The 7,967-nt window shown below is 41.6% G+C and overlaps 1 long non-coding RNA gene across 1 annotated transcript; it reads left to right on the top strand.

Moving 5' to 3' along the window:
* Positions 1-2,604: 2,604 nt before the first annotated feature.
* LOC136009221 (uncharacterized) lies at positions 2,605-7,022 on the top strand. The gene is made up of 3 exons (XR_010610409.1): positions 2,605-2,857; positions 3,643-3,701; positions 6,626-7,022. It is a non-coding gene; the product is annotated as an uncharacterized LOC136009221 (long non-coding RNA).
* Positions 7,023-7,967: the final 945 nt, after the last annotated feature.

The following is a 7,967-nucleotide window of genomic DNA, read 5'->3' as shown; positions in this document are numbered from 1 at the left end:
AGAAAGATATTCTGAGGTCACAGCAGGATTTATAAGGGTATTTTTTCACAGGCTCCAAACAAGTAATTTCTGTAAACTTTGCAAAACAACTAATGTAAGGTCTTGTGTGTGACTATTGAAGAGCTTTCAGGACGTGTCTGCCTCTGCTATGAATCTACTGAATGGTCTTCAGTGGCTCATTTTGCATCCCCATGCCTTTGTTTTGCCATCTATAAATTAAGGGCAATTGTAATGATTTCCTTGCTAGTGTTTTGAGAAGTATTTATAATACAGTTCAATACACAAAACCACTAGCAACTTCTGTGATTCTCTCCCTTCTCTAAATACATCTCTGTGCTTTTCATTTAATGTGCCTGCACCAAAGTGTGGAAAGCAATACTGTCTGTGTAGTGATTTTCAGATGGAAAAGAGTGGGAGAAAAAAGAAAATGAAAGAGAGAGCTCCAAGAAATGCAGTTTGGAGTTGCCCGGCTGTGTTTCTAATATTACATCTCCTACTGGTGAGTCTCCAGAGGCAGAAGTTCCTTCCAACCCTCCCTGAGAGGGAAAAAAGCTGCTGTCAAGAAACACATTTTGGGTACTTTTAATGAATTTGATGAAAACTTATTATTCTTTTTTTGTTTGGGTTTTTTCTGTTTTGTTTGGTTGGTTGGTTGGTTGGTTTGGTTTTTTTTAGCAAGGTTTTGAAGCAAGCCAGGCTGAGTTTGGGTGTGTTATGCCAGATATCTAAAGAAAGACCTTTCTCTGTGAGGTTTGTGTAATCTGGAAGACTGATTCTGTACATGGTGTGTAGATCCAAGTACTATATTCTTTGAGTTAGGAGATGCAAGAGGCTGACACAAGAGGTTATGTGCTAAAGGAATGGCCATGCTCTGAGGTTACAGAGATGAGTCATGTCTCCATGAAGAAGGCCCTTCTCTATGAGGGCTCTGTGGTCTGCGTCCATTTTTGTTAACATGCTTGCCAGCTGTGGTGGGTGGCATCCTGCAGAGTGAGGGGAGATAAAGCATAGTACAAGGACACACAATGCAAACTCAACTAGGGGAACTCGAACTGGAGAGTTGATGTAGGTGAAGCTTACACTAGATAATTCTCATACAGTTATGAGAGCTGGATTATCCCAGTTCAAGCCATCTTCAGGCTGCTGCAGTTATGGATTGCCACTGTGGTCTAGAGGAGAGTCATCTAAAGGAACCCTTTGAAAAACAGTGTTGTTGGAGCCTTCCTTGATATTGACTTTATTTTGGGGCTTAGATCTTGGCAGTGCTAAAGCCAGTAAGGGGTTTTACTATTGGCTTCAGAGTGGTCAGGCCATAAGTTTTTTTCTTAAGGAAACTTCTAGGCTAGAACACAAAACAGAACAGTAGTGAAAAGGGGCTGCTTTTTTCTATAATTGCCTTCATTGCTGACATTCTATTTTTCTTCAGTCAATCAACTCCTGCCTTAATTACACTTTAGAGAGCCCATGGACACCAGTATTTGCAGAGCTGATTCCCAGAAGCATTTGCAAACTTGCCTTGTTTTTAACTGGGCTGAATTGTGTTGCCTGTTAAAATAAATGCACCTGTCAAATCCCTTTCTTCAACAGCCTTGCCTTACACCTTGCCTTGACAGTGTAATAATGTCTGTAAAAACAACCTAAATGCCATTTTCTACCTACAGCCACTTCTCAGTCCTCAAATGAATGGTAAGAAGGGGGTGGGGGAGAGAGAAATACTAAACCTGCATGCTGGGATAAGTGTCATAGGGCTCAGAGCCTTTGGTGTCACTCACAAAGGCTGGTGAGACTAGGAGAACTGTATGTACTTGAGAAAATGCTGGGGGAAAAGAACCTAAGAGGAACTGATGGAAATATTCTATGCAGATTATTAAGAAGAGAGGAGAAGCCGTTTATGTGTTTGCTGTTGTGAGGTTTGTGGCTCTGGGAGGGACGCTCTGCTTAGCACCTTGTTGAGGGCTCTTTAACAAACAATGGGCATGTGAGCGATCCAGGACTCTTGCCATTGGTTAGAGTTTGTAGTAAGGATTAACGGCCTAGTTCACAGGTTACTTCAGGGCAAAGTCGTGGCCACATATGCGGAAGTTCTGCAGGAGGGAAACAACTCCCAGATGCTGAAGAAGGAACCAATCAGCTAGTGTTGCTCCTGGATGCTGAAGAAGGAACCAATCAGCTGTCTTTGCATCATGTGTAGAAACCAATCATTGTAAACCTTAAGCGCATGACCGAGCTTGGAAGCTATAAAAGGCAGTGCTCTGAAGTGAATAAACGTCAGTTTCTGATTATATTAATCAGCATGCTGTCTGTTGATCTTCTGCAGCACCTGATGGATCCCCTGAGTGATGTGCTCTGTCCAGAAGTTGGATGTGTCTGTCTGGTCCAGAAATTTAAGAGTTAAATAACTTCTCATCACTGAGTGAGATACAGGAACAACTTTTCCTACTGCATCAGCAGCTGCCAACAGAACTCAGTGACAGCTTTATAAATCACACCTGAAGCAAATAAGAATGGTGTGTTTGAAATGAGCCCTTATCTCTTCTTGTTTGCGCTTGGCTATTTTGTTTATAAAGGTCATGGGTGGAAGCAGAAGGAGCAGTCACAGGGTGATGTATGTTGCTTTTGGCACTAGGTGACTAATTTGCTGTTAGGGCACAGTAATGTGAAAGTGAATGGCAGAAGTTGGGGTGAGGGATGAAAAGATGAGGTGAAAAAAGTTATGAAGCAAGCATGTTAAAGAAAAGTGAGGGAAAAAATAATAGAGGTGTATCTGCATATCCTCCAAAACTCATGTAGCTGTTGAGGAAAATGGGAAAGACAGATGAAAATCAATTATTTCAGCCAGCTTCTGTCTTCTTTTTTGGTAAGTGATGGAGAATCACTTTCTTTTGTGTCCAGAAGGGGAAGGTTTCTTTTTACCTGGTACTTCTCAGATGCCATCTCTATTTAGCTCATACACTTGCTGCTTACCTTATCAGGGGTCATTGTAATAAAAATGCCATATTTACTCATGTAATCCCTAACCTTTCAGCCTGGAAAAGTAGTGGGAAGTGGGAGGGGAGCTTTTACAGAGCAGCAGCCATTACACTTGCTAATAAGGAAATAAAAGAGTTCACACCAGAGGTCTGAACTTGCTCTTAAGGTAATAGAGAGTTCAAGCATCCGTGCGGTTCCTCTAAAATATTCTTCCTGGGCTGGGCCATCACTTTTGGAAGGGCATTTGATGATGCAAATCCAGTTTGCCTTTCTGTGAAATGGTTTTAGTGGTTAATACCCAAACTCTAAAAAATCAGGGATCTAGTTGAACCTGAATATTCTGAACTTTAGCTCTTTATCATTGGATCTTGCTATGTGTCCAACTGATAAGCTACAGCATCTGCCTGTGGTTGGACAACAGCAACACAGGACAAAATCTCAGCAACCAGGTTCTAATACACAATGATTTGTATTATTTGAGATATGTGCTCTCTGTCACAAAAATCTTTTTGCCTATTAAAAGTAAAAAGCACAAACAAACAGTTTGCATAAGGTTTCCTGGCAAATTCTGGTGCTGAAGCAATCAAGCAAGCACAAGAAAGACCATTTTAATGTCAAATTGGACATTCAAACCTTAGTCACCTGAGAAAATTTAAATCAATTCTTGTCCAGCTCAGGAACTCAAAGCACTTTGAAAACACGAAGGAATTAAACCACATGTCCTGTCTGAGGTAGGTGAAGTATTTTTATCCCCATTTTACGGCTGGGTAAACTCAGACAGTGAGAGGTTAAGTGACTTGTTCAATATCGCAGTCGGTTGGGGAATGGAAGAGGTGAAACCACTGGCAAAGGCTGACCTGTAGAGTGTGTTTGTTTATGCACACGTGAGCAAGAGTTTCTTCCCTAAAAGCATGTAACTCCATGTCCTGGGTTCAGCAGTAGCAGTCATTATCATGACACTCCATTTTACTGGTTTAAAGCACATGCCTTCTGCAGGGGGTAGAAATGGATCCTGTGGATGAAAAAATCAAGATGAGGTCAAACAAGAACACAAGGACAAGTTGGCACCATAGTGGCTGGATAAAAGGATTAAGGAGTGGGCTGTGTTGTAGAAACAGGAAACAATGTCTCTTTCTGACTTGGTTGGAATTAGTTCAAAGTGCCCTGCATGGGATGTAAAACCCTGGGCCTAGAGGGGAGCTGGGCAGGCCCAGCATACATGTTTAGATGTGACCCAGCAGAGCTAGAAGCAGGATAGAGCAGTATTTCAAGCCAAGACTCTAAAACTAAAGAGCTGAAATCCAATTCTTTGCCTCTTTTGATGCCTTCTTGGGTGACTTGAGCAAGCAACTGTCACCAGGAATCATCTGCTTTCTGTTATAAGTCGAAAATGGGCATAAATCAGCTGCCTAGCCATGGCCAAAGGTCACTGGAGATGCCAAAGAGGGTGAGAGTTTGATATGGGTCTGGCAGATGCAAACAAGACCTACAGGTAACCCAGCCCTCTGGAGGAGTAGCTAGAGGTCATGTTGACACTCCATGGCCTACCAAATGGTACTAGGTGCCTATTTAGGCACCTGAATCTTCCCTTTTGCTGTATGAAGACCACACAGGTCAGTGTCTCCATTTGAACTAAAGATGTCCATGTGTGTATGGCCAATTTCACTCCTCTCTTCTGTTTGGTTGCTTTTTCAAAGCTATCTATCTCCTACATGAACCTGCAAATCTCAACCCTGACTTTATCCACCATCCTCCCACAGTGATGCCAGTTTGCTGCTGTGGAGACAGTGACATCAGTAGAATGTCTAGCAGATGAAAAATTTCAGGTGATGGAAAACCAATACACACTTCTCTGAAATACAGATCCTGTTTGATTTTCCATGCTTGTTCTGAACTGAAATTGTGCATTGTAGAAGAAATGTCCTACTTTGGATAGAGAGGAAATATTTGGGCTTGTGTGTTTTCTGCATGTCTGCCAAATCAGCCAGAGGGCAAGATAAATTCTTAAACCAACAGTCCAGGGAGAGCAAGAGGCAGCTTCAGCAGGTGATTTACTGACTACATGAAGAACAATGCTCACTGGAAGTACCATCTCTCCTTGGCTGTAGAAGAATCTTAGGAGCTTGTTTCTGTTGTCTGACTGTAAATAGCAGCAGCCAGCTGGGTTCCTTCAGGTGTCTGCAACATGTACAAAGTGCTGACAGACCTGACAGAAGGCCCATGGGAAACCTTCAGGAGCTGGTGAGTGGCCAGACTATCTGAGGACATGTCAAATGGCCCTATGTGTGAGCAACTGAATCAGACCCCTGCTGACTCACCTAAAATCCTACAAAAGGACTGTGGCAGTAAGCCCTGGTCTGTGCTCTGTTAGATGTTTAACAGCATCTCTGCTCCTAGCTCTGTAATTCCTGTCAACTTCGGATGAGTATCTCTGAACCCTTCTCTTTGCAGAGTACATATTCTCACCCAAAGAAAGATGGTTCAGAAAACCATCTGAAAGAAGTCTCAAAGATCATAAGGTGTACCTCACCCAAAGGAAGCATCAAACATAGAAATTTTACCCTGGCAAATATTTATATATAACTTGTACTCTAATAACAAAGGTTCCATGCCTTCTCCAAAGTGACATATCCTTTCACTGTATTACACGTGGCACTAGAAAGTTTTTTTCAAACAATATCCCGAAGACAATATACCTAAAGGAGGCCTGCAAGAAAGCCAAAGAGGAACTTTTTACAAGGACGTGTAGTGGTAGGACAAGGGAGAATGGCTTTACAATAAAAGAGGGGAGATTCAGTTAGATAAAAGGAAGAAGTTCTTTCCTGTGAGGGTGGAGAGACACTGGCACAGGTTTCCCAGAGAAGCTGTGGCTGCCCTATCCCTGGCAGTGTTCAAGGCCAGGTTGGATGGGGCTTTGAGCAACCTGGTCTAGTGGAAGGTGTCCCTGCAGGGTGCTGGAACTGGATGAGCTTAAGATCCCTTCCAACCCAAACCATTCTATAATTCTATGATTCTATGAATATTCACGTTGTCTCTCTGTAAACTGATGCTGTTTAAACACCTACTGATGAACTTACCTACCTAAGGCTCCCTTTGTAGTCGGTCAAAGTAAACAAGCATTTCTAAAATAAGATTCACTGAACCCATTCTAAGTGTCAGTGTCAGGATAACATACTCAATCCTTGACTCTGCTGCTTCTGTGACTATTTTCAGTAGCACAAAGAAATCCTGTCCCATTTTCCTGGAAGAAGTATTGGTCTGCTTTTCCTAGCCAATGTATATGGCCTTGCATATAAGATAGTTTAAGATAGTTCTTTGATTTTCCCTCCATCTTTTTACTTCCAGAATAAAAAAACTATTTCTTTCCATCTTTGATCATGTTATTTTTTTCCAAATCTGTGATCATTTTTGCTATACCCCATTCCCATCTGATATTAAAACTGTGTTAGAAACAAGAATAATCATAAAAATTACCCCAAAAGTTGGGTTAGAGAGACAGAAGAAGGACATATAATCTAATAACAAGGCCATGTAATCATGACTGTTGTAGATTTGGCCTAAATCTTGCCTGCTGGGCTCATTCATATGGGCCACCTTCAGATAAGCAAGTTTTTGCTTTCCTCAGAAATACATTTAACCCTTGACTTTTCCACAGAAGCTGCCGAAGAGATGACTAGTAGCTTCAAAAGAGCATTAGTGGCTTGGACTTGACAGGCATCTAACTAGGAGGGACCACCAGCTTGTCTTTATGGAAACCATTATCCCAGATACCTCCGGGAACTGACCTTATGATGCTGTTGAACTTTGCCACCTTGGAACCACTAACCCAGAAAAGTGGATGGGACATAAACCCCATTTTCTAAATACTGGGTTTGTATTGTTTTTGACTGATCCTCCTCCTTGGGACTCCTAATTAAATTACTTGTGCCGTATGTAACACTGAGGCAGTAATTACAGAAGATCTTGCGGGATGTGTCTCTGCTGAGGCTAAGCAAATAAGATTAGAATTCTTCCTCCGAGATCGGCAGTGCAAATTAAATATTTATTCTTTCATGTAGGGAAAATGTCAACTCTTTCAAATTACCTGTGAAAGATCTCAAATGATTTGGAATCATGAAGGATAAAAGTCTGACTTCTGTTTGAAAATATTCTGTAGGTTTGGGGTTCTTTTCCAACTTTTTTGTCTCTTTGGACTGAGATCAACCCATGAAATTAATACAACCATGCTATTCTTTTTTTCCCCATTTCTTCCTTCTTTTTTTTTTTCTCATTTGTTAATGTTAGTAAGGTGTTCTAGTCAGAACTGATCATTTTATTTTTATAGCCTGTAAAATTCCAGGCTTAAAAGGATACTGTCAAGTCAAATTTGGCTCCAAATTAAGGCTTGGCCTGGGAATCAAGAGACATGAATTCTAATCCCAGTGACCTGCTGTGTGACCTGTTTCACTTCTTCGTATCTCGACGTGCCTCTAGACAAAATAAGAGATACAACGATCCTTCCTGCAATTACCTGTATCTCCTGTGATAATCTCACTCTTCCAGGCACTATAAGACATCTTTCCCCCCCGAAAGAAGAATGATGTGGAAAGAAAGGTTATTTAGCAGTCAAAGAAACAAGCTGTGGAGCCATTTTTGACATTACAGGACCAAATTTGTCACTATTGCAACTCTGCTGATTTTAAATGATGTTGAAGATGGCCCAGTGTGTACATTCCATTTCCTGAAGAACATCAGTGGTGAAACACAGTCAGTTAGAAAATGCAACCCAAAGAAAATCAATCCCTGTGCTCCACCTGTGCAGACAAATTCACTCACATCCTTATCAGTGCCAGCCCCAGCTCTGACCTCACACAAATTTGGAAGTCACTGGTGAGGCTGTAAGAAGAAAGACAGCTTCATGAACCCTGCAAAGTTTGACCTCTTTTTCTGTCCCATCCTGCATTCTCTCTTATTCTCAAGGGTTATTCCAGGAGGGCTGCAAGAAGAATACCTTATGG

This window comes from Lathamus discolor, chromosome 2 (assembly GCF_037157495.1).
Source record: "Lathamus discolor isolate bLatDis1 chromosome 2, bLatDis1.hap1, whole genome shotgun sequence".
Taxonomy (NCBI): domain Eukaryota; kingdom Metazoa; phylum Chordata; class Aves; order Psittaciformes; family Psittacidae; genus Lathamus; species Lathamus discolor.
This window is presented reverse-complemented; position numbering and strand designations above follow the sequence as displayed.